Source organism: Schistocerca gregaria, unplaced genomic scaffold (assembly GCF_023897955.1).
Source record: "Schistocerca gregaria isolate iqSchGreg1 unplaced genomic scaffold, iqSchGreg1.2 ptg000350l, whole genome shotgun sequence".
Taxonomy (NCBI): Eukaryota; Metazoa; Arthropoda; class Insecta; order Orthoptera; family Acrididae; genus Schistocerca; species Schistocerca gregaria.
Window position 1 is genome coordinate 475698 of NW_026061810.1, and position 12360 is coordinate 488057.

The 12360-nt window shown below is 45.9% G+C and overlaps 1 non-coding gene across 1 annotated transcript; it reads right to left on the bottom strand.

Annotated features, from left to right (window-relative positions):
• Positions 1-485: 485 nt before the first annotated feature.
• On the bottom strand, positions 486-558 carry Trnak-cuu (transfer RNA lysine (anticodon CUU)). The gene has a single exon. It is a non-coding gene; the product is annotated as a tRNA-Lys (tRNA).
• Between the last annotated feature and the right edge of the window lie 11802 nt (positions 559-12360).

Consider the following 12360-nt stretch of genomic DNA (forward strand, 5'->3'; position numbering starts at 1 on the left):
CTGTCGCTAATTGTTCGTCATCACAGATACTGTTTGCTATACGGCCACGACGCGCAACTGATTTCCAAAATTCATCTATCTCCTGTGAAAATGGAACTTACGACCACTGGTTTATCAGACCAGTGCTCTACCACTGAGCTAAAGAGGCGCGGCCTAGCGGTACTCTTGGGTACTTCGTCCTTACGGTCGTCTGCATCATCAGACTTCATCTGACAACACTTCATATTACCGGCTAATATTTGCAGCTATGGCGACCCATTACTGCTTGGCTACACATCTGACACGTAACCGATGTGCTCTCCAAACAACAACACTTGCATTTCAGAACGTGTCTTTCACACATGTCTACAAAACACCTTCACCTTCAAATACAGTTTCCTTGCGACTGACAGAGACGTAGGCAAAGTTTAAAGTTGATATTTCCATTAAATCTCGTTAATCAGAAAAACGAAAATTTACATCTGCAGCGGAACAAAATCCTATTCCAGCCAGCGTGTGGCTCGAACCCACGACCCTGGGATTAAGAGTCTCTCGCTCTACCGACTAAGCTAGCCGGCTACCTCGGTGAATACCTGACGGGTAGCACGTCACACAGTACTCGTTTGGGTTGGGTGGTCCCATACAGAATCTCTCCATGCTCCCTAATGTTTTCCTAACGTCACACTCGTCACGTACTTCACTTTTATGTCATAATCATTTCTGAGAGGTAAAGAAAATGCATGACAACATGCAGAGCTAGTGGCGTCAAAATTAACACACATACTTTATGTGACTCAACAGCCGAACGAGTTACTTTCCGACGTTGTTTTAGATGTGCAAGTGATTGTCAAAACTCGCTGTGTCGGCACTCTGCCGACCATTTCGCTAGTTAACACCCGTCTTGTTGTGTGTGTTTCAAGCTCAAGAGCATCTCCAAGCAAAAAATGGTCAACAGCAACATTCAGGCGGTTTCGTACTGCTCAATTGCTACATTAAAACGATATGTTTCGTTTTCAGAACTGGAAAAAGAAGAGCATGACAGCATTCGAACCTGTAATCTTCAGATCCGAAGTCCGACGCTTTATCCATTAGGCCACACGGTCACTGACGACCAACATTTACATGTATACGACTCATCTCGAAACGCTCACACCCCTGAGGATTTGTGTTTTCGTTCTACACAGCCGCTGCCCCTTGCTCTTTCCCACCCATTCGTTGCATTCAACCTCTGACGAGACCGACCAAATATAGACTGAGAAACAAGACCACACACTTTGTGCATTCGGAATCGAAGGCAGGGCGTCCCTCGCCGCATTTGCTACGATGGCCATTTGCTACTTCTGCAGAAGCGGCAGCGGCGGCGACGACGACGACGACGACGACGACGACGACGACGACCGCGAGAGGCTCTGAGATATGTGAGAAATACATCTATAAAATGTAATTCAGACTGCCTTGTCCCACCTTATACTGTACCGCTTTGGCAGATGCTTTATCTGCGCCTTTCGCCTTAATCACTTCTGAGAGTAATTCTTAAAAAAACGCCTGTCGCTAATTGTTCGTCATCACAGATACTGTTTGCTATACGGCCACGACGCGCAACTGATTTCCAAATTTCATCTATCTCCTGTGAAAATGGAACTTACGACCACTGGTTTATCAGACCAGTGCTCTACCACTGAGCTACAGAGGCGCGACCTAGCGGTACTCTTGGGTTCTTCGTCCTTACCGTCGTCTGCATCATCAGACTTCATCTGACAACACTTCATATTACCGGCTAATATTTGCAGCTATGGCGACCCATTACTGCTTGGCTACACATCTGACACGTAACCGATGTGCTCTCCAAACAACAACACTTGCATTTCAGAACGTGTCTTACACACATGTCTACAACATCACCTTCACCTTCAAATACAGTTTCCTTGCGACTGACAGAGACGTAGGCAAAGTTTAAAGTTGCTATTTCCATTAATTCTCGTTAATCAGAAAAACGGTAATTTACATCTGCAGCGGAACAAAATTCCGTAACGACCAGCACGTGGCTCGAAACCACGACCCTGGGATTAGGGGTCTGACGCTGTACCGACTGAGCTAGCCGGCTACCTCGGTTGTGTAGAACGAAAACACAAATCCTCAGGGGTGTGAGCGTTTCGAGATGAGTCGTATACATGTAAATGTTGGTCGTCAGTGACCGTGTGGCCTAATGGAGCGATAGTCTGCCTGCAGCGGTCGTGGCGTGCGGTTGTCTTTGGTCAGCGCTGTGTCTGGCTTGTTTACTTCTGCGGGGTAAGTCGCTCGCTAGCAGCGGTTATTCTTGCGTGTGAGGAATGATGTTGATGAATCAGTGATGACACAAGCTATGAGGATAGATACTTTGAAGTTAACTTTCGATAATTCATTTGCTCGACCAACCTCTTTCGAAATCGAGGATTTCATCGGAGACGTGATGAAAATTGTGATCGGCGGCGGCGACGACGACCGCGAGAGGCTCTGAGATATGTGAGAAATACATCTATAAAATGTAATTCAGACTGCCTTGTCCCACCGTATGCTGTACCGCTTTGGCAAATGCTTTATCGGTGCCATTCGCCTTAATCACATTTGAGAGTAATTCTTAAAAAAACGCCTGTCGCTAATTGTTCGTCATCACAGATACTGTTTGCTATACGGCCACGACGCGCAACTGATTTCCAAAATTCATCTATCTCCTTTGAAAATGGAACTTATGACCACTGGTTTATCAGACCAGTGCTCTACCACTGAGCTAAAGAGGCGCGGCCTAGCGGTAGTCTTGGTTACTTCGTCCTTACGGTCGTCTGCATCATCAGACTTCATCTGACAACACTTCATATTACCGGCTAATATTTGCAGCTATGGCGACAAATTACTGCTTGGCTACACATCTGTCACGTAACCGATGTGCTCTCCAAACAACAACACTTGCATTTCAGAACATGTCTTTCACACATGTCTACAAAATCACCTTCACCTTCAAATACAGTTTCCTTGCGACTGACAGAGACGTAGGCAAAGTTTAAAGTTGCTATTTCCATTAAATCTCGTTAATCAGAAAAACGGTAATTTACATCTGCAGCGGAACAAAATCCTATTCCACCCAGCGTGTGGCTCGAACCCACGACCCTGGGATTAAGAGTCTGACGCTCTACCGACTAAGCTAGCCGGCTACCTCGGTGAATACCTGCCGGGTAGCACGTCACACAGTACTCGTTTCGGTTGGGTGGTCCCATACAGAATCTCTCCATGCTCCCTAATTTTTTCCTAACGTCACGCTCGTCACGTACTTCACTTTTATGTCATAATCATTTCTGAGAGGTAAAGAAAATGCATGACAACATGCAGAGCTAGTGGCGTCAAAATTAACACACATACTTTATGTGACTCAACAGCCGAACGAGTTACTTTCCGACGTTGTTTTAGATGTGCAAGTGATTGTCAAAACTCGCTGTGTCGGCACTCTGCCGACCATTTCGCTAGTTAACACCCGTCTTGTTGTGTGTGTTTCAAGCTCAAGAGCATCTCCAAGCAAAAAATGGTCAACAGCAACATTCAGGCGGTTTCGTACTGCTCAATTGCTACATTAAAACGATATGTTTCGTTTTCAGAACTGGAAAAAGAAGAGCATGACAGCATTCGAACCTGTAATCTTCAGATCCGAAGTCCAACGCTTTATCCATTAGGCCACACGGTCACTGACGACCAACATATACATGTATACGACTCATCTCGAAACGCTCACACCCCTGAGGATTTGTGTTTTCGTTCTACACAGCCGCTGCCCCTTGCTCTTTCCCACCCATTCGTTGCATTCAACCTCTGACGAGACCGACCAAATATAGACTGAGAAACAAGACCACACACTTTGTGCATTCGGAATCGAAGGCAGGGCGTCCCTCGCCGCATTTGCTACGATGGCCATTTGCTACTTCTGCAGAAGCGGCAGCGGCGGCGACGACGACGACGACGACGACGACGACGACGACGACCGCGAGAGGCTCTGAGATATGTGAGAAATACATCTATAAAATGTAATTCAGACTGCCTTGTCCCACCTTATACTGTACCGCTTTGGCAGATGCTTTATCTGCGCCTTTCGCCTTAATCACTTCTGAGAGTAATTCTTAAAAAAACGCCTGTCGCTAATTGTTCGTCATCACAGATACTGTTTGCTATACGGCCACGACGCGCAACTGATTTCCAAATTTCATCTATCTCCTGTGAAAATGGAACTTACGACCACTGGTTTATCAGACCAGTGCTCTACCACTGAGCTACAGAGGCGCGACCTAGCGGTACTCTTGGGTTCTTCGTCCTTACCGTCGTCTGCATCATCAGACTTCATCTGACAACACTTCATATTACCGGCTAATATTTGCAGCTATGGCGACCCATTACTGCTTGGCTACACATCTGACACGTAACCGATGTGCTCTCCAAACAACAACACTTGCATTTCAGAACGTGTCTTACACACATGTCTACAACATCACCTTCACCTTCAAATACAGTTTCCTTGCGACTGACAGAGACGTAGGCAAAGTTTAAAGTTGCTATTTCCATTAATTCTCGTTAATCAGAAAAACGGTAATTTACATCTGCAGCGGAACAAAATTCCGTAACGACCAGCACGTGGCTCGAAACCACGACCCTGGGATTAGGGGTCTGACGCTGTACCGACTGAGCTAGCCGGCTACCTCGGTTGTGTAGAACGAAAACACAAATCCTCAGGGGTGTGAGCGTTTCGAGATGAGTCGTATACATGTAAATGTTGGTCGTCAGTGACCGTGTGGCCTAATGGAGCGATAGTCTGCCTGCAGCGGTCGTGGCGTGCGGTTGTCTTTGGTCAGCGCTGTGTCTGGCTTGTTTACTTCTGCGGGGTAAGTCGCTCGCTAGCAGCGGTTATTCTTGCGTGTGAGGAATGATGTTGATGAATCAGTGATGACACAAGCTATGAGGATAGATACTTTGAAGTTAACTTTCGATAATTCATTTGCTCGACCAACCTCTTTCGAAATCGAGGATTTCATCGGAGACGTGATGAAAATTGTGATCGGCGGCGGCGACGACGACCGCGAGAGGCTCTGAGATATGTGAGAAATACATCTATAAAATGTAATTCAGACTGCCTTGTCCCACCGTATGCTGTACCGCTTTGGCAAATGCTTTATCGGTGCCATTCGCCTTAATCACATTTGAGAGTAATTCTTAAAAAAACGCCTGTCACTAATTGTTCGTCATCACAGATACTGTTTGCTATACGGCCACGACGCGCAACTGATTTCCAAAATTCATCTATCTCCTTTGAAAATGGAACTTATGACCACTGGTTTATCAGACCAGTGCTCTACCACTGAGCTAAAGAGGCGCGGCCTAGCGGTAGTCTTGGTTACTTCGTCCTTACGGTCGTCTGCATCATCAGACTTCATCTGACAACACTTCATATTACCGGCTAATATTTGCAGCTATGGCGACAAATTACTGCTTGGCTACACATCTGTCACGTAACCGATGTGCTCTCCAAACAACAACACTTGCATTTCAGAACATGTCTTTCACACATGTCTACAAAATCACCTTCACCTTCAAATACAGTTTCCTTGCGACTGACAGAGACGTAGGCAAAGTTTAAAGTTGCTATTTCCATTAAATCTCGTTAATCAGAAAAACGGTAATTTACATCTGCAGCGGAACAAAATCCTATTCCACCCAGCGTGTGGCTCGAACCCACGACCCTGGGATTAAGAGTCTGACGCTCTACCGACTAAGCTAGCCGGCTACCTCGGTGAATACCTGCCGGGTAGCACGTCACACAGTACTCGTTTCGGTTGGGTGGTCCCATACAGAATCTCTCCATGCTCCCTAATTTTTTCCTAACGTCACGCTCGTCACGTACTTCACTTTTATGTCATAATCATTTCTGAGAGGTAAAGAAAATGCATGACAACATGCAGAGCTAGTGGCGTCAAAATTAACACACATACTTTATGTGACTCAACAGCCGAACGAGTTACTTTCCGACGTTGTTTTAGATGTGCAAGTGATTGTCAAAACTCGCTGTGTCGGCACTCTGCCGACCATTTCGCTAGTTAACACCCGTCTTGTTGTGTGTGTTCCAAGCTCAAGAGCATCTCCAAGCAAAAAATGGTCAACAGCAACATTCAGACGGTTTCGTACTGCTCAATTGCTACATTAAAACGGTATGTTTCTTTTTCAGAACTGGAAAAAAAAGAGCGTGACAGCATTCGAACCTGTAATCTTCAGATCCGAAGTCCGATGCCTTATCCATTAGGCCACACGGTCACTGACGACCAACATTTACATGTATACGACTCATCTCGAAACGCTCACACCCCTGAGGATTTGTGTTTTCGTTCTACACAGCCGCTGCCCCTTGCTCTTTCCCACCCATTCGTTACATTCAACCTCTGACGAGACCGACCAAATATAGACTGAGAAACAAGACCACACACTTTGTGCATTCGGAATCGAAGGCAGGGCGTCCCTCGCCGCATTTGCTACGATGGCTATTTGCTACTTCTGCAGAAGCGGCAGCGGCGGCGACGACGACGACGACGACGACGACGACGACGACGACGACGACCGCGAGAGGCTCTGAGATATGTGAGAAATACATCTATAAAATGTAATTCAGACTGCCTTGTCCCACCTTATACTGTACCGCTTAGGAAAATGCTTTATCTGCGCCTTTCGCCTTAATCACATCTGAGAGTAATTCTTAAAAAAACGCCTGTCGCTAATTCTTCGTCATCACAGGTACTGTTTGCTATACGGCCACGACGCGCAACTGATTTCCAAATTTCATCTATCTCCTGTGAAAATGGAACTTACGACCAGTGGTTTATCAGACCAGTGCTCTACCATGAGCTACAGGGGCGCGACCTAGCGGTACTCTTGGGTTCTTCGTCCTTACCGTCGTCTGCATCATCAGACTTCATCTGACAACACTTCATATTACCGGCTAATATTTGCAGCTATGGCGACCCATTACTGCTTGGCTACACATCTGACACGTAACCCATGTGCTCTCCAAACAACAACACTTGCATTTCAGAACGTGTCTTTCACACATGTCTACATAATCACCTTCACCTTCAAATACAGTTTTCTTGCGACTGACAGAGACGTAGGCAAAGTTTAAAGTTGCTATGTCCATGAAATCTCGTTAATCAGAAAAACGGTAATTTACATCTGCAGCGGAACAAAATTCCGTAACGACCAGCATGTGGCTCGAAACCACGACCCTGGGATTAGGAGTCTGACGCTGTACCGACTGAGCTAGATGGCTACATCGGTTGTGTAGAACGAAAACACAAATCCTCAGGGGTGTGAGCGTTTCGAGATGAGTAGTATACATGTAAATGTTGGTCGTCAGTGACCGTGTGGCCTAATGGAGCGATAGTCTGCCTGCAGCGGTAGTGGCGTGCGGTTGTCTTTGGTCAGCGCTGTGTCTGGCTTGTTTACTTCTGCGGGGTAGGTCGCTCGCTAGCAGCGGTTATTCTTGCGTGTGAGGAATGATGTTGATGAATCAGTGATGACACAAGCTATGAGGATAGATACTTTGAAGTTAACTTTCGATAATTCATTTGCTCGACCAACCTCTTTCGAAATCGAGGATTTCATCGGAGACGTGATGAAAATTGGGATCGGCGGCGGCGACGACGACCGCGAGAGGTTCTGAGATATGTGAGAAATACATCTATAAAATGTAATTCAGACTGCCTTGTCCCACCTTATGCTGTACCGCTTTGGCAAATGCTTTATCGGCGCCATTCGCCTTAATCACATCTGAGAGTAATTCTTAAAAAAACGCCTGTCGCTAATTGTTCGTCATCACAGATACTGTTTGCTATACGGCCACGACGCGCAACTGATTTCCAAAATTCATCTATCTCCTGTGAAAATGGAACTTATGACCACTGGTTTATCAGACCAGTGCTCTACCACTGAGCTAAAGAGGCGCGGCCTAGCGGTAGTCTTGAGTACTTCGTCCTTACGGTCGTCTGCATCATCAGACTTCATCTGACAACACTTCATATTACCGGCTAATATTTGCAGCTATGGCGACCCATTACTGCTTGGCTACACATCTGACACGTAACCGATGTGCTCTCCAAACAACAACACTTGCATTTCAGAACGTGTCTTACACACATGTCTACAATATCACCTTCACCTTCAAATACAGTTTCCTTGCGACTGACAGAGACGTAGGCAAAGTTTAAAGTTGCTATTTCCATTAAATCTCGTTAATCAGAAAAACGGTAATTTACATCTGCAGCGGAACAAAATCCAATTCCACCCAGCGTGTGGCTCGAACCCACGACCCTGGGATTAAGAGTCTGACGCTCTACCGACTAAGCTAGCCGGCTACCTCGGTGAATACATGCCGGGTAGCACGTCACACAGTACTCGTTTGGGTTGGGTGGTCCCGTACAGAATCTCTCCATGATGCCTAATGTTTTCCTAACGTCACACTCGTCACGTACTTCACTTTTATGTCATAATCATTTCTGAGAGGTAAAGAAAATGCATGACAACATGCAGGGCTAGTGGCGTCAAAATTAACACACATACTTTATGTGACTCAACAGCCGAACGAGTTACTTTCCGACGTTGTTTTAGATGTGCAAGTGATTGTCAAAACTCGCTGTGTCGGCACTCTGCCGACCATTTCGCTAGTTAACACCGGTCTTGTTGTGTGTGTTTCAAGCTCAAGAGCATCTCCAAGCAAAAAATGGTCAACAGCAACATTCAGACGGTTTCGTACTGCTCAATTGCTACATTAAATAGGTATGTTTCTTTTTCAGAACTGGAAAAACACAAGCGTGACAGCATTCGAACCTGTAATCTTCAGATACGAAGTCCGACGCCTTATCCATTAAGCCACACGGTCACTGACGACCAACATTTACATGTATACGACTCATCTCGAAACGCTCACACTCCTGAGGATTTGTGTTTTCGTTCTACACAACCGCTGCCCCTTGCTGTCTCCCACCCATTTGTTACATTCAACCTCTTACGTGACCCACCAAATATAGACTGAGAAACAAGACCACACACTTTGTGCAATCGGAATCGAAGGCAGGGCGTCCCTCGCCGCATTTGCTACGATGGCCATTTGCTACTTCTGCAGAAGCGGCGGCGGCCACGACGACGACGACGACGACGACGACGACGACGACGAAGATCGCGAGAGGCTCTGAGATATGTGAGAAATACATCTATAAAATGTAATTCAGATTCCTCGTCCCACCTTATGCTGTACCGCTTTGGCAAATGCTTTATCTGCGCCATTCGCCTTAATTACATCTGAGAGTAATTCTTAATAAAACGCCTGTCGCTATTTGTTCGTCATCACAAATACTGTTTGCTATACGGCCACGACGCGAAACTGATTTCCAAAATTCGTCTTCCACCTCTGAGAATGGAATTTACGACCCCTGGTTTACTACACCAGTGCTCTACCACTTTTTATTTGTTTATTTATTTATTTATTTATTTATTTATTATTTTTTTTGTTGTGTCGGTCCTCCAGCCACTCCTTCTAGCCCGTCCTCACGCTCGCCAAAATTGCCTTCATCGGCTCGGCTTCTCCGCCATAAAAAAAAAATCACCGTTTATATTAAATAATATTCGTGTGACAGTTTAATGCTCCTCAGTATGCATTTGGATATTTGGTTAAACCACTATATTGCATGTGGGGATTAAACAAATTAACTCTTCTGCGAGAATGTGAGTCATCACAACGTCCAAGGAAGACTGCATATGTGAAAATAAACTGGAGGGTGCTGGAGTCTTCCGCAGTATGAAGGAACAAATCTTCTTCTCCTCTTGTATGGGAGATTCAAACATAAAAGAAACACCTCTTCTTTGCAAATAAACGAATCTTCCTAAATAAGTAAGAAAAGAATAAGTGTAATGTGAGTATTAGATCTCCGAAATTCCACGGGGTTCCTGTAGAACAGTCTCGTATTACTGTCGACAGGAGAGGTATCGCCCCCCAAAGTGTCACCACTGTCGGGGCGGTCCGTCGCATATTCGTGACCGTTCGATTCCCGCAATCCGAATCCTAATTGCGGCCATTATAATTCTGAAGGGGCCATCCAGCAGTATTTTCGTACTGCAAACGTCGCCCTGGATGAATATCTCTCTACGGTAATGTTCGGAGTAGGAAGGACGCATACTTTTCTCTATATTTGTCTATTCGTTGAAGTTTCTGGTGTTGAGTTAGTAGGTATAACCAATAGTCTACTTTATTTTTTTCTGGCGCCGATAATATATAATACACCGTCTGACCTTGACGCCAATTGACTGCTCGTCGTTTTGCGGGGGGGTATGGAACGGCATCGGGAGTGAGGAGTCCAGCTGGAGTAATCATCTTAGGTGCAGTACGCAGCATACTTGAGAGCTTCCGTGCAAAGAGAATCCAGATGTCCTTCACATCGTCGCATAGAAAGCGATGTTCAATGGTATCTAGTAAAGTACAGTGAACGCAATTCGGAGTGTCGGACAAGTGAATCATGTGTAGCTTTGAATTTGTCGGTATGATCCTATTGACCGCCACGTACCACGTAGACCGCACCTGCGATGGTAAGTGTGCGTCGTGAATGTTTTCCCAGATCTTTGCCCAATTGCAGTCTTTATACTTTACTTCTATTCTGTTCCGCGATTTACTGTCCGTCAGGCAGCTGTAAAGCGCTCTGACCCTGTAAAGATCATTCTCAGGTATGGTGCATTGAACAAAGCTGTAGTCTAGGAAAAAATTACTAAAGTGGCATAATGCAGTCGGGATGTGACTTACGTTGACAGGAGGCGTCATGCTGGCTAGTGCGATTTCATGGAGAAGAAGGGCCATTAAGGAATGTGGTGTTCATTGCCATTGTTTATACACGTTGCTGATATATAATGCTTTCGCTTTGTGGTAAACATCAGTCAGATTGAGGCCGCCCTTTCCCATGGGGAGCGTCAAGGTTTCAAATGCGACTTTGAAAATTTGTCCCCTACTGACAAAGTGGCCGAGCGCCGCAAGCATGCGTTGTGCTATGACTTTTGGTATTGGGAGGATTTGCGCGACATAATTGACTTTTGAAACGATGTAAGTATTGACTAAAAGCTCTCTTTGCATGGCGTTGATATTTCGCAAATGATGTTGCCGTATGCCGGCCCGAATTTGTGCCAACAATCTCCTATAGTTAAGAGCAGCCGTGCAGCTGATGCTGCGCGTGTATTCAATGCCGAGACATTTAAAAGTTGCCATCCTTTTTAGTGAACGGCTATTGACAAGTTCTAGTCCCCTACCAAGTGGCATAACGCCAGACTTTTTACAGTTGACTTTCGCTCCTGAGGCGGCTTCATAAGTGTTTATCAGCTGAAACGCGCGTTCTAAGTCTTCATCGTTCGTCACCACGAAACTGACGTCATCCGCAAATGCCTGGCAGACAATCTTCTGGCCATGTATACGTAATCCCGGAAGGTCTTGCGTCAGGGAGAACAGCAAGGGTTCAAGAGCAACTGCAAACAAAGCCATTGACATCGGGCAACCTTGTCGGACCGACCTAGTGATGGAAATAGGTTTACTTAGTTGTCCGTTGAGACAGATCTTGGATGTTCCGTTTCTCAGCAGGAGTGTAACAGTGTCAATAACTTTCCGTGGAAAATTCATTGCTGCCATCGCGCACAGAAGATAGGAGTGAGTGACTTTATCGAATGCTTTTTCAAAATCTAGCGAGACTAAAGCGCATCGGATGTCACAAGCGGCGGCTGTAGCTATGATATCTCTATATTCGCTTAACGTCTGCTGGATGTTTCTAGTTTTCCCAGCGCTCGTTTGATAGGCCCCCGTGACAGTACTGAGTACCGTACTGAATCGCTGCATCATGACCCGCGCGAATATCTTATAATCCGTATTAAGTAATGTAATCGGTCGGAGATTGTCGACTGTCTTGCCCGCTGGGGTTTTGGGGACCAATACCACTATGCCCTCACAGTATTCCCTTAAGATATCATCTCCAGCGTTTAGGATATCATTACAGACCATGGTCATCTTTGGAACTAAATGGTGTCGAAAAGTTCTATAAAACTCGGCCGGTAATCCGTCGGGGCCAGGCGATTTATTCTGTGGGCTCCCTCGAATGGCGTCCGCTACTTCATCGTCAGTTATTACTGCAGCGAGGCCGTCTGCTTCTTCCGTGCTCAATGTCGCAAAACGGCGTGCCATGAGGGCTTGCTGCGCGGCTATATCCACCGGGTGTTCCGTTAACTGTGCTGTGAAATGTTTATAAATCTCGTCTCGTATGTTGCGCTGGTGGTGTAAGTGTCGGCCATCTGCAGTGTGCA